This window comes from Ixodes scapularis, unplaced genomic scaffold, assembly GCF_016920785.2.
Source record: "Ixodes scapularis isolate PalLabHiFi unplaced genomic scaffold, ASM1692078v2 PGA_scaffold3__209_contigs__length_174095766, whole genome shotgun sequence".
In the NCBI taxonomy this organism is placed as follows: Eukaryota; Metazoa; Arthropoda; class Arachnida; order Ixodida; family Ixodidae; genus Ixodes; species Ixodes scapularis.
In genome coordinates this window covers 10,614,820-10,628,207 of record NW_024609868.1, presented here as the reverse complement: position 1 = coordinate 10,628,207, position 13,388 = coordinate 10,614,820, and positions in this window count along the sequence as shown.

The window sequence follows — 13,388 nt, the reverse complement described above, 5'->3', positions numbered from 1 at the left end:
AAGGCTGCGCGCCTTACCAAAGAGTTCCAAGAGAAAAGAAAGAAGGAACTCCCCTCTTGCTCGGACCCTTGTTTATGATACCCGGACAGAAACTGCTTCCTCCCCCGCCCCCCTCTTTGCTTCCGCAGTATTGCGGGCAACTATTAGGGAGTTTTCGTAGACTGCGCTGCCCCTTCCGCTAAGCGTTCCGCAACGAAGAAGTTGCTACTGCGCCTGCGCGCCGATAGCCTTGACTGTGGAGTTCCCGCTATCGTAGCGTGTTGCGGAGGGCCTTGCGGGACGGCGAAAACGATCTACGAAAACTCCCTATTCTCTGTTCACCCCTAAGATGACAGTGCTGTGGGAACTACGAGAACTTTGGACCAGCCACACTTCTATCTTTTGCCACGTGATCACACTCCCTCGTGCATACCTATGCGCAGAGAATAGGGTCAGGTGATGAAAGGGAGGCGCTTGATTGGTTGGGCAAGCGCATAGCTCCCACCGCACTGTCAGCTTAGGGGTGAACAAAGTAGTATAGTGACGCTGTGCTCGTGTCCAATGGGTGAGCTGGGGCCTGCTGACGTGCTTTGGGTCCCACAGATGTATCACAGTAAAAAGGCGAATAGATTTTGAAGGAAAGGAGGTGTAAAATAGTCCGCTATGTTTTAAATTTTCTTATCGAAAAGCAGGCTTATGACTATCTACCTTCTTTCTTTTGGCCCACAAAACGATATGCTATTAGAATAGTTCCAATCTAAATTCATTTATCACAGCCCAAGATTCATTTCATGGTTCCTTTAAACAATCAGAAAACCGGTTCTTTCGTGCACAGAAGGCGCACATCAGATAAAAGAAAACCAATCCCCAAACCAGAGTAAAATATTTTATGCACTTTTTTACATGTAAAGAGAACTGGCAGTTTGTTGAAAGAGCGAGTATTAGCACTTTGACAATGCATCACACTGGGAGTTTACGTCTTTTGAGACTTGCTTTTCTGGTAGCTGATTTCAGTAAAGTATATACCGCGGGAAAACTCATTCATGAGTGCGCTCACCTCACTCAGTGAGTGAGTTCGTAAGCCTCGAAAACTCATGAGTTTGAGATTGAGTGTAGGGAGTGAGTTCAATAAGTTGGTAAGTTCACGAGTTAGGTGAGGGCGTGAGTTCATGAGTTTGGCAATGCATGAGCAGAGATCGCCATTTTCGGTTGAACTCAACCAGTTCAAAATAAAAAAGTGAAAAACTCACTAACCCTCACCCTCATGGCCACACTCACCCTGATGTCCTTACTAGCGAACTCATGGACTCATCGAACTCATAAACTCACGCACCTTACCGAACTCATGAGCTCACAAACTCACGCCCCTCATTGAACTCACTTCTTCGCGCACTTACTGACGTCACTCACTCAGAAGTATAGTTCTCGCAATCACCGTAATTGTGGCGCTGGCGCTCGTGTTGCACGCGGGTTGCGCGGCTTAGCTGCCGTCTTCCGCCGCCCGGCGCCAGCCGTCACGTCGCCAAGCCACAAAAATGTTTGTCTTTTTGTTTGTTTCGCTTCCACTCCGTCCGCGCGGTGGTCGAGTGCTTGACGGAGGCGCGCTTTGTTGGGGCACAAGGGTGCATCATCGCCAACCTCGTGAAGTATTCTTTACTGCGTGCACTGTTCGTTTCAAATATTCCCGACAACTTCGTGCAAGTAGAGAGTAAGCGTCTACAGCGTTTTTTTTTTTTTTTTTTCAGTTGTGAATTATTTTTATTTAAACATGCAAACATACACATTCGGTTGTGTATTTTTGTTTCGGCATAGAACATTGCTGACTTCTCCCCAATGGTAGGACACTTTGTTGTTCAATTCGTTGTCGAGTAAAACTATTTCGGGACGGTCTGTCTTTATATTCATCGTCGTTTGCACGAATTATTTCTCCTAAAATACCTTACTGGCGGATTTCTTTTTTCTGGAAGATTGGACGATTGAAGAGCTTCGGGCGTACCATATCATTTTTATCGCGTCTCTTATTTTTTGTTGCACCGCACATACCAATTTATTTATTTATTTATTTATTGTACCCTCAGGGGCTTGAGGGCATTACAGAGGAGAGTGGGTTACAAAAGGAAAATCACACTTGAATAACAGAATGACACCTTAAGAAACACGAACATAGTAACCGTTAACTTAGAAAATCGGTTAAACAACGCTTAATGATAATGGCATCTGTTACACACAGAGCTGACGATGGAAGGTGGAACGACTCCAGTTTAATAGAGTCACTTGACTCCTTTTTAAAGAGCCTCCACGACTCCCTTCGGGGGATTTCTGCGCGTCACACATTTGACTCCTCCTTGACTCCGGGTTGTAGCGTCACTTGACTCTTGCTTGAAGAGAGTTCTGCAACGCTCATCACACTGGAGTCACTCCAGGTGACGTATACTTCGTTTCAGCTTCGGTCCGAGCGCGGCCTATGTTATGAGCCGAAGCGCCAATCATACAGCGCAGAAAGGGCAGCGTCATGGCGTGTTCTCTGCGCTTTATGGAACTAGCCGGCAGAGGAGCACGCACAGAGGAACGGCGAATAACTGCTAGTCCTATCAACTACAGAAAGCACGCCATGACGTGCGTTTTCGCCGTTTGATTGGCCCTTCGGCTCATAACATCGGCCGCGCTCGGACCGAAGCTGAAACGAAGTATAGTCAACCGCGACTCTTTAATGACTCTTATCTCACGGTGAAAGAGAGTCACATGGACTCCTTCCTGGTAATCCCCGTGACACTGTAACGAGAGTTGTGAGGACCCTCCTTTTATGAAGAGTCCCGTGACTCTTATGGCAAAAGAATCATGGAAGTGTATGAGCGACTCTCTGAGAGATAGTCAGTACTGACTGCCACCCTGTCTTGAGTATAGCAGCCCTAGTCAAGTGTCAGTTTGTTGAACAAAGGGAGTCATTGTAATCGTTAGGAGACCTCCTGGCGCCTGCAAGATTCAACTTCGATTCCACCTAAAAAAAAAGTAGTAACATCAACTGTGTGCAAGTATAAAAGTTGAAATGGAAACTTTGATTCCACATAAAAGGAGCAGTAACATCCACTGTCTGTAAGTGTAAACGTCGAAACGCAGAGCAAATATCTTGCAATTTACTTTCCTGAAACTTGGAACAACGAATAATGATTCTCTGAATGATGTATATGTCGGCTTATGGTTTCAGATCGCCTTTTATAGTAGTGTGGCTGTGTAAGTGCCACCTTACACTGTAAAAGATTTTCGCCCCATTTTACAGCAAAAGTTGCCGGTTCAATATTGCCGGCGCGGTTCCCCGTTATCCAGAAACTGGACCGTCTGTAAAAACAAGGCATATAATTTCGTAAAATGACGGAACGTCTGTAGATTACATTAAGTACAGCTATCCGTTTTCCATTTCGAGCAAAAGTTGACGGTTCAATATTGCCGGTGTGCTTTTCCCTTATTAAGAAACTGCAACGTCTCTAAGAACAAGGCATATATTTTGTAAAATGACGAAACGTCTGTAGCCCACATTACGGACGGCTATCCGTAAGAAATACGAAAGCTGTCCGCACTAAATAACGAAGCACTATACCTTTCCGCCGTACATAAGGCCAAAGCTACGAGCCATCCGTACTCCTGTACCACCCGCACTTGACGTATCAGAGGTGCAGGATTTGTGCGGATGGCTCGTAGCTATAGCTACGAGCCATCCGCACAAATCCTGCACCTCTGATACGTAAATAAGCTTTGGCCTTATGTACGGCGGAAAGGTATGGTGCTTCGTTATTTAGTGCGGACAGCTTCCATGTTCAAGCAAGCCGAAGTCACGTGAAGCTTTGGAGTAGATTGGTATGAAGAGTTAATTCCTCCGTCATTCAATACAGTAACTTGTTTAATTTTTCATCCTTAGTCAAAACATACAAGAGTTAATGTTTTGCAAAAGAAAAAGAGCACACAATCTGTACTATACACATTAACAGGATTTTGTGTGTGTGAGGTCAGCTGTTCCTATATAGATGACAGCTGAACAGACGAACCAATTAAAAAGTTTCGCCACAATATCTTTATTGGAGGAAGGCATGCCTTGCTTTAAGTTTGGAGAAATTTTACATTATAGTTATCCTTGTGCTGGCCGTCTAGATTCCCCTCTGTGATTGTGCTTATAGCTGTCCTTAAGACCTCTTCGGTATATTTATTGTGCATGTAAGTGCATCTTGATATAAAAAGCAGAAGAGGATTCGAAATCAATACACAATCACAACAAATTGTACATGACATACATGGTTAAAGTCACCAACTAGCCCAGCTCACCACCTTTCTACTGTGCATGACGTATAAAACAAACCTCCTATAAATTGAACCAAAGTAAAATTTTGCTTTTAATTGAATACCTAATACAACAAGTGCTTGAGAAATAAAACTACAAAATTAAAATCGCATAACCTTTCAGTTATATTAAGCACATTCAATTGAGCCACATCTCCTTTAGTGTATGCAGTAGGCTCGCCATAATTTATAACCGGATATTTCACACATCTGGTGAATTCAAACAAATTTCAAAACTTGGGTTGTCCCGCTACGTTTTCAATGCATGCATAAGCCGCTTTATTCGAACGAAATGTTTGTGTAAATATTATTATTATTATTTTTTTTTTTTTTTCGCGGTCCTGTTGAGCGCACTACTTTCCGAGCACCGGTGCACTGCGGAGAAGCAACGCCCATGGAGCTCGCTTCCGCGGGTATTGCTTTCCCGCAATGCACTGGTGCTCGGTAAGGAGCGTTCAACGGGGCTAAAGCAGAGCAGGGCTGTATATAGAGAGAGTTTGGTCAATGAGAGGAGCGGGCAGAGCTACGGCGTGCATCAGACGTGGATAGAGGGCTCGGCATACCCCCTTGGCCAACCAGAAGCCGAAGATAATCCCCTAGTCATGGTAGCGAGAAACAGTTTTAATAAGTGCGTAAGAGTTAAATGTAGTAACTCTTCATGGATGAAAATATGGTGCGCGGGATGTTTCGATAATGCTTATGTAAAAAGATGCAAGAAACGAATGTGCCGCCTGAATTTTGTTTTCTTAAAACGGAGTTTGACCGCTTTGACGGCAGGTTCTCGGCGTTCGGATTACGTTAATCGTTCTGCTGGTCGCGAATGCTTCTTATATCTTTTATATCTTTATATATCTTCTCCGTGATTTTGCATGACCGTGATCGAAACATCACGTGCACCATATTTCCAGTAACCGAAAGCTACTCCGACGCACTTATTAATTTTGTTTCTCGCAAACACCGCCAGGATATTATGCGCGGCTTCTGGTTGGAAACATTTGAATTAGTGAAAACGCTCTGGAGCACGCCCAGCCCACTTTTGGCCAATGGTGCCTCGTCATTTGCCTTCTACACATCCTGATGAATGGTTAAACTCTTTCTATATATGGTTCTCGAGGAGAGGACACATGAGGGACAAAAACGGGCGCCGCGCGGCGGTTTCCATAGCAATTTGCGCGAACGCCGTGATGTGGCGGCATGGCGTAGCTTTACGTCACAGCGTTCACGCAAGTTGCTAGAGAAACTGCAGTGCAACGCCCATTTTCATTATTCATGTGTCCTTACTTACTAGTCCATAAAAGACAACTTATTTGCCGGTTGAACAAACTTAATCTTGTTTTGAGGTGTCATGTACTGTCTAAAATAACAGACCATGATAAACAACATTTTTGAGTGTTGAATAAACTTGTGTCATAGATTTCACCAATGTTTCATGAGTGGCACACCTGCTTATGATTAGTAGTCATGTGTAGAGGAAATCATCAAATATATGTTTTGTATGTGTAGCCATCTATATAGAAAATCATAATTTATCTTGCAACATATTTACATGAACTTCTGATAATTCGAGCTTTTGATAATTCATACAAAATTTGTTGCTTTCTAGAGTTCTAATTGGTGAGAGGGCATTGTACGTCACATTCAAATTAATGGTTTAGCTTCTTGTGCTCACCAGAATCTGAATCTTTCTCCACTGGCAGTGTATATTAAAAGCAAAATAGTACAGCAATGTATTTGCTTTAGTTTCGTGCACTGGCACATGCTTGTGCATCTAAGTCAAACCAGCATTAAAGGGACGCTGAAGAACTTTTTAAAAAATCTGAGTTAGGAGCGGACTTCCATAGCATTTTGTCCCGTGAATTCAATAATCGCACTAAACTTGGGAAAGATTCAACGTAAAGTGCATTTATTTTGAAAAACTTGAGCAGCGACTGCAGCAGGTCACGCAGTGAGCCTCTCTCTTCCACCTGTAATCTGTCCAAAGTGTCGTGACGTCATCGTGGGCATCCCCAAGTGAGCCTATTGGCAAGCAAGAGTTATCGGACCCTGCAGATAATGTCACTTTTGCTAGTTTTTGATATCCGTTCTCACGCTCTGCTTTGCTCGGTGTACCGCAACGAGCAGGGCTACGTCGAAATTTTAAATAACAATTATGATACTCCTACTAACAAGATTAAAAAAAAACTTAAGACACAATTTTTAAGGTGCCTGAATTAAAACTTTCCTTTTTTTTAAATTCAGGAACCTTTCTAGCTTTTCTTTAAACACGGTGCTTTCGAAGTACTTCATTAACTTGAAATACTAGCTCCCTGGAATGAGCGTTACACCTGACATCTCCCCGAAGTTCGAATTATCATCATGCATGACATCAGTGCTTAAAGTCAGGGAGTTTCCGGGGGGTCTCGGATTTTGATCTTAGTGGGTGGTTCGACATCCCCCACGCCATAACCACAGTAAGTACTGAAGTTTGCACCCCGTGATCAGTTTTCTAGCGATTCACGTTTTGTTTAGTAGCCACGTTGAATTAACTTGCGACTGGGATAGAGAGGAAACATCAAAACGTAGAAGAGACAGAAAATAGACAGTACGACGTCTCAAAAGCGTCGTCTTGTCTTTTTTTTTTTTTTTCAGTATTTACTATGGTTATGGCATGGGGAATGTCGAACCACCCACTAAAATCGAAATCCGAGGCCCCCCAAGAACAATGCATGTTGATAATTCAAACTTGGGGGGGGGGAAGGGGAAGGGGGTGTAGATGTAGATGTTGATAAGCAATTTAGCCAGTGCAGTACGTCCAGATCGAAAAGGGCAGGGGTGGAATTGAACCGATTGAACCCAGGTTCCCTCTGCAGGGCGAGTTTTCGCTCCTCTAGGGTGCCTTCATGCGCGCTTTGCTTAGGGTGGAGACATGTGGCCATTTTATCCCACACTTTTATTTTTATTTCTTGTTCAGAAGCGCGTGAAAGAGCGTGTCTCTGCACGCGTTTGTGGCGCTGACTGTGCTATGGTGACATTTTGTTTTCGTCGATTTCTTTGTATTTTCCATGTGAGCGCGTGCTGTCGGCATCGGGTACTACAAAGGGTGGCATCACCCTAAACAGAAGGGCATTGAGGCACCCTACGCTCCTCGTGCTCCGAGCTGGTGTGCGCTAGACCACTCGGCCGCCGATCCCCCAGGCCTCATACTCACGCTTGTAGCTTCAACCACGGTGGAAGAAATACACCGTGCTTCAACCTTGCTTCTCGCTAGCTCGCTCGCTCGCTCGCTAAAAAAAAAAAGAAAAAAAAAAAGAAACACTTTTAGCCGATGTTACAAGCGCGAGCTCCGGGCTTTCAACGCCCCTGCCAAGCACGCGCGCTTGTGCAGTGCAAGCACTGTTCAGGGCCACATGTTCGCGCTTGTATATATCGGCTGCGTCTGGAAACGAAGTATTGGCGACGAGCGCGACCGAAAGCGTCGCTGTGGTCGGCCTTCTACGATTGGCCAAACGCTGACTATGACGTCGGCAAAGGATTTATCATCGACGGAAATAAGAGGAATGAAAGAACTTTAATTTTGACGGTGTTGACAGTGTTCCTTTGAGAGTGCAATGATTTCAAGCTTCCACCATGCTATTTACAAACACCATCGAACTTGTTTGCAAGGTAATGACGTCACAAAGGTGAAGCGTAGGAGGGCGCCACCATAACTTCTCGACTTCCAGGCCTATCCTCCGTACGTGACAGTGTGTGCTGTGATGTGTACTGTAATGTAGAAGAAACGTGCACAAAACGTGGGTCCACTGGATACACGGAAAGGAATTGAGCAGGAAACGGCTTCGATTAGGCCTCGTTTTGTTGGACTTGCAGACGGTAATTTTTCATGACAACTATACGCTACTGTTCAGTTTTATGCAAAGTTTGTGAGTGACAGTATTTCAACGTGCCTTTTATGAATGACTAGACTTTAATTGGTTTTGGGTCTTGTGTTAGAATCCTGCTGAGCACGAGAGCTCACTAAATTAAAGACGACGACGAACCCCTGCGAAACACGTGACGACCTGGACGTTCTAAGCTCTTTGCGCATATTAAATACCTTCTACCTTTGACGGCTGCGTATTCGGATAATTCGACGACGGGCGCGCACAGCGTAGGCGAACAGGTTAGAGCTTGCCCGGCGGCTCGGCACGGTTTAGTCGAGCCGAGTCGAGATGACCAAAGAAGCCGGACACATCGGTAGACGTCACACGATGTGGAGAGGATGTATTGGAGAAGCCTCATACCCCTGTCAGACGGGCTAGTTTAGTGTCACTACAAGCGAGTGCACTTCAACCCGTCGAAACACACTCCAAGTGTATTAATACACTTGGAGTGTGTTTTTTCCTGTGTAGCACCAATTGGTGCTACACAGGAAAACTTAGTGTCACTCCAAAATGATGGCAATAACGATGGGTAAGTAATGGGCACGCAACATATTACAGTGCATACGCATTTTTTCATAAATAACTTCGTCGTCTTATTAGAAACACGTTACCACACATTGTTGCGCTAAGTCACGAGTTTTAATCCAAATTTAAATTCAATTTCATCATTACGATCAGCCATTACAAGCCAGTGATACACGTCCGCACGCCGGTACGATACTCTGTTTCACCTTATGATGTACCGCAGAAAAGGCTATAAGCGCGAGCTCTTTGCTCTAGGGCATATCAAGGCGGCACAAGCTCTCGTGCGTTAAGAGTAGCTCCCAACGCTATGAGCTCGCGCATCTAGCCTGTCCGCGGTACAACATAAGGTGAAACGGAGTACAGATCGAAACGAGCAGAAGTAGGGATTGAACTTAGGATCCCTGGGTTCTGCAGCGCGAGCCTTCGCTCCGCGTGCTCCGAGCTGGTGTGCGCGAGCCCACTCGGCCACTCGCCACTCGCCGCAATGAAACATCATGGAGTGTGTGGAGGACGAGCCGGAGGGCGATATCCGCGATGTTGGACAGTGGAAACGCATGTTTGGGGCACTTTTCTCTGTGAGAGCTCAACGCCTTTCAGGTAAGAGGCAGCTGGACCTGGATGCCGACGCACAGGCAAGAATTTCAAGTAACATCGATCAGCAGCTGCAGGCTTTATATAGCCAGGCTTTATTATAGCCACTCTGCAGGCTTTATTATAGCCACAGCTGCAGGCTTTATTATAGCCACTCTCATGACCGACAACCTACCCGTGATCAGTCGACAACGGTGGACTTTCCAGAGGAATGAACGGTGGTTCGAAGACACCTTGCCCCATTTGGGCGAGTTCTACTTCAAGAAAGCCTTTCGCGTCTCTCCTGCCACCTTCAGATTCCTGGTGGAGTCATGCAGGTGCCTCCTGGCCTTCGTCGGGCGTCGCGCAGGGGCCAAGGCTGGAAACTAGATTAGCCGCTTGTTTTTCTACAATCCACTACTTTCCTGCCAACAGAAAACAAGTGCGCATCTAACATTAGTCCTATCAAAATAATACTAATTTTACGCAGCGTTAATTTCTTCTGTTATTTTAACTCATTGAACACTGCTATCGAGATTACACACTTGGTCTACCGGAGCGAGCGTAGTGTGCTCCCCGAACTCACTTCATTGGAAGTGTGTTCTTCGGGCAGGGCTGGGGATTGAGCTCAGAATCACTGGGTTCTCCTTCTCCAGCGCGAGCTTCCTCTCTACGTACTCCGATCAGGTGGGCGCCAGCCCACTCGGCTTCGATACCCCTTAATAAAGACACTTTAAAAAAAATTGACGTTTACAATTCTCTGAAATGCCGAATTGGAGTGAAGCTCTTGAGGAGGAGGGAGGAAGGGTACGGAGGGTATGCCAGCTGCTCCCCCTCCGTACCCTCCCATCCTCCTCTCCTGTTCCCATCCCACTTAGCGTAAAAGTTTACCTAAATTTCCAGCTAAATTTAGTCGTGAAATTTTTCCGCTGAATTGACGTGTGACATCACATGACACGTCATCTGAAATTTTAAGTGTGACGTCATGTGACGACACACGGGTGAAATTTTTCCTCTAAATTTAGTGGAAACATTTTCAGCCAAACTTCGCAAAAACATTTACGGCAAAACTTAGCGGGAAAATTTTAGATGACATGACATCTGAAATTTTAATTGTGACGTCACGTGACGTCACACGGGTAAAATTTTCCGTCTAAATTTAGCGGAAAAAATTTCCGCCAAACTTAGCAAAAACTTTTACCGCAAATTTTAGCGGGAAAATTTTACCCTCGTGACGTCACACGTGGCGACACGCGTGACGTCATGTGTGACGTCATTTTGGGAAACAGCCCTTAATGCAACGCGCGGTTACGCCGACACCGCTCAACCCTGAAACAGGCGCCTAGGAGCTGTGCTCTAAAACAACGTTACATTAATGAACGATTTTTATGCAAATTGGATGATTCTGATCGATCATCGCAAGCCAAGATAAAGAACGAAGCATATCCAACTTTGGCGTTCCGCTTCGTTCAACGGAAGTCTACGAGGAGGCCCTGACACTGCCTAATCAGATCATAATTATCGTGTTGTCTCGAATAGTTACATGCTGAAACAAAAGTAGGCTCTATCATTCGCTGCAAACCAAGATAGCCATGAATGACTGACTTTGTCGTCGTCTTTCATCAATTCAGCGCTCCGTTAGTCTTGATTCAGATCAGCCTAAACTCCAAGTCCACCCCACTATTTTGTTTTCGCAATGCCATTCTTTTACATGTCGTCGCTTTCACGAATTTCTTTTTCTTTATAAAATAAAACTGACGCCACGATTTTGGTTTCTGTCTTTATGTTTTACTGTTGAAACACTCCTACTGATTCCACGCGCTCGATCGAGCGAAGTGAGTTCGTCAAACTCACTCCAAGCGAAGTGTGTTCCTCAGGAAGGAGCCGTGTGGCACACTACAGAAATGACACTAAGGGCGAAGTGCACTCGCTTATAGTGACACTAAACTAGCCCGTCTGACAGGGGTATCAGTCACCCTAGGTGGCTTTGCTAAATACTTTGGGCATATAGGGCACTCTCCTCATTTGCATTAGACAGAACGACGGCCGCGCCGGATCATCCTTTGGTGGAGTGGTTTATTTGGCGACGCCTGTCCCCCAACCGAATCATCCCCTTCTCGCTAGAGTGTACTAGAAGGACCGAGTGGGGCGACTGGAGTGCTTTTTAGGTACCTCCGCATGTGGAAAAAACTGGCTAATCCAAGCCACTTACAGACATGTAGGCACCCTAAAGCCACTTCGCTCGTAGCGCCCTCTCGGGCACTACGAGCGAAGCGGTTCGGATTAGCCGGTTTTTATGAAAAACGCGTTGCGTTCCAACGCCAAGATCGTTCCACAAGCGGCGGCGCCGAAAAAAACGCTTCGGTCGTCTCACTCAGTCCTTTCTAGTACACTCTACGAAGGTGGCGCTGCGATCGAAGTGGCTTTAACGTCCCTGAGGGACTTTAAGTGGCTTGGGTAGCTTGGGTCCACCTGATCGCTTTCCACATTTTGAGGTGCAACTGAAAGCATGAGCGGAGCCTGTAGCTCGTCCCTCTCGGTCCTTCTAGTACACTCTATCTCTCGCCGCCAGAGCACGTGACCAGGCGTCGCCTCGGAATGCGGTGCGGTTGACGGGGTCGCGGATGCCGACGTCAAGCATGTTTCCGCGGATCTTCGTTGTCTTTTTTTCTTTCGATGTATTCTCATGGAGCGTCATGTATTCCCCTATTTGGTTTGCTATGGGACATTGTAAGCTCTATTGTCACCGGCATCACACACCAGCGTAGTAGCGTGCGTGGTAGCGTGCATGGTGCGGTGTCGCTATGATGGGCTAGCCCACCATACCGGCGTTCTCGACCACCAGAAACGCCGGCCAGAACGATGCCGGTGATAAAGGAAAGCGACGCGTCAAAATCGTGCGGCTGCAACCCAAAGGTTCAGGCAGAAGCAGCGGATAAGACCAAAGGCCAAAACCCGCGGCCTGACGACAGCATTCTCATTCGGTTGTACCCTTCACCCGGGCAGGACCTCGGCAGCCTCCGCAAGACACCGCCGCACCAGAAGGCTTCTCGAAAGTCACCAATGGCGCAACCAACTCCCAAACCACCCGAACTTACAATCCGGAAGTCGTGCGCGGGCGTGCACATCTCACAAACCACACCGTTCAGCCCTCCTCCGCTGTGGCTACCCTCGTTTCCTTGTCCAGGTGTGCATGGTCAGCAGCAGTTGTCATTCCCATGCACATTACCACCCCCTCCCTACCCTGCGTCCACTATAACCGGCCCGCCATTCCAACCTACGACGTCGGTGACGGCTGTTGCGAACGCGGTAAATTCCAACGAAGAAGGCTCCAGAAGACACTGCTGTCGGAGTTCGCAGGGACACACCGCCAGCCAGGCAGCGTTCACGATCCCGCCGTACGCGATGTCTTTTCTCGGAGATCTCTGTAAGGGGACGACCACTGGAAGTCCGCAGCATGCCGCCCCTACTGGGAACAACATCCGTATTACGACCAATTTCCCAACCGACGCTGAAAAGCGTTCGAAACACAAGCGCCACAAGAAACGAAAGCACGGCAAAGGTTCCTCAAACTCTTCGACGTCTTCAAGCACCACGGAGTTGCGGAAAAAGAAGCGTAGCGAGTTCCCACCCGGACTTGCGCCCCCAACGATGGTAGACAAGGCCGTCGGATATCCCCATGTCGCCAGCGAGCCCATAACTCAGGGACTCGAGAGCCCGGTGCTCGAACCTCCGACGCCCGAGAGCCCGGCAGACGAAACCCAGACAAAGGAGGACGGGGACAGCCACGGCATAGGAAGCATCTCATGCATCATTGTAATTGTGGTGGTTGGACTCTGCCTCGTAATAGTGGTCCTCACCATTTCCTTCCCGTCATGGTTAGACTCAGTTTTTAGAGGGGGCTCCTCCAGTTCACTGTGGCAGAAGCAGAATATCCGAGAGCGCATGAGGACCTTCCTCAACGTGGTGAGAGAGCTGGTCCACGAGCGCCAGAGGGTTAGACGGATGACAGAGATGTTGCCGGAAGATAGTGCCACGTCGATGGACATAGACGCCGACCTGATGATCTACAGAATGTGGAAAACG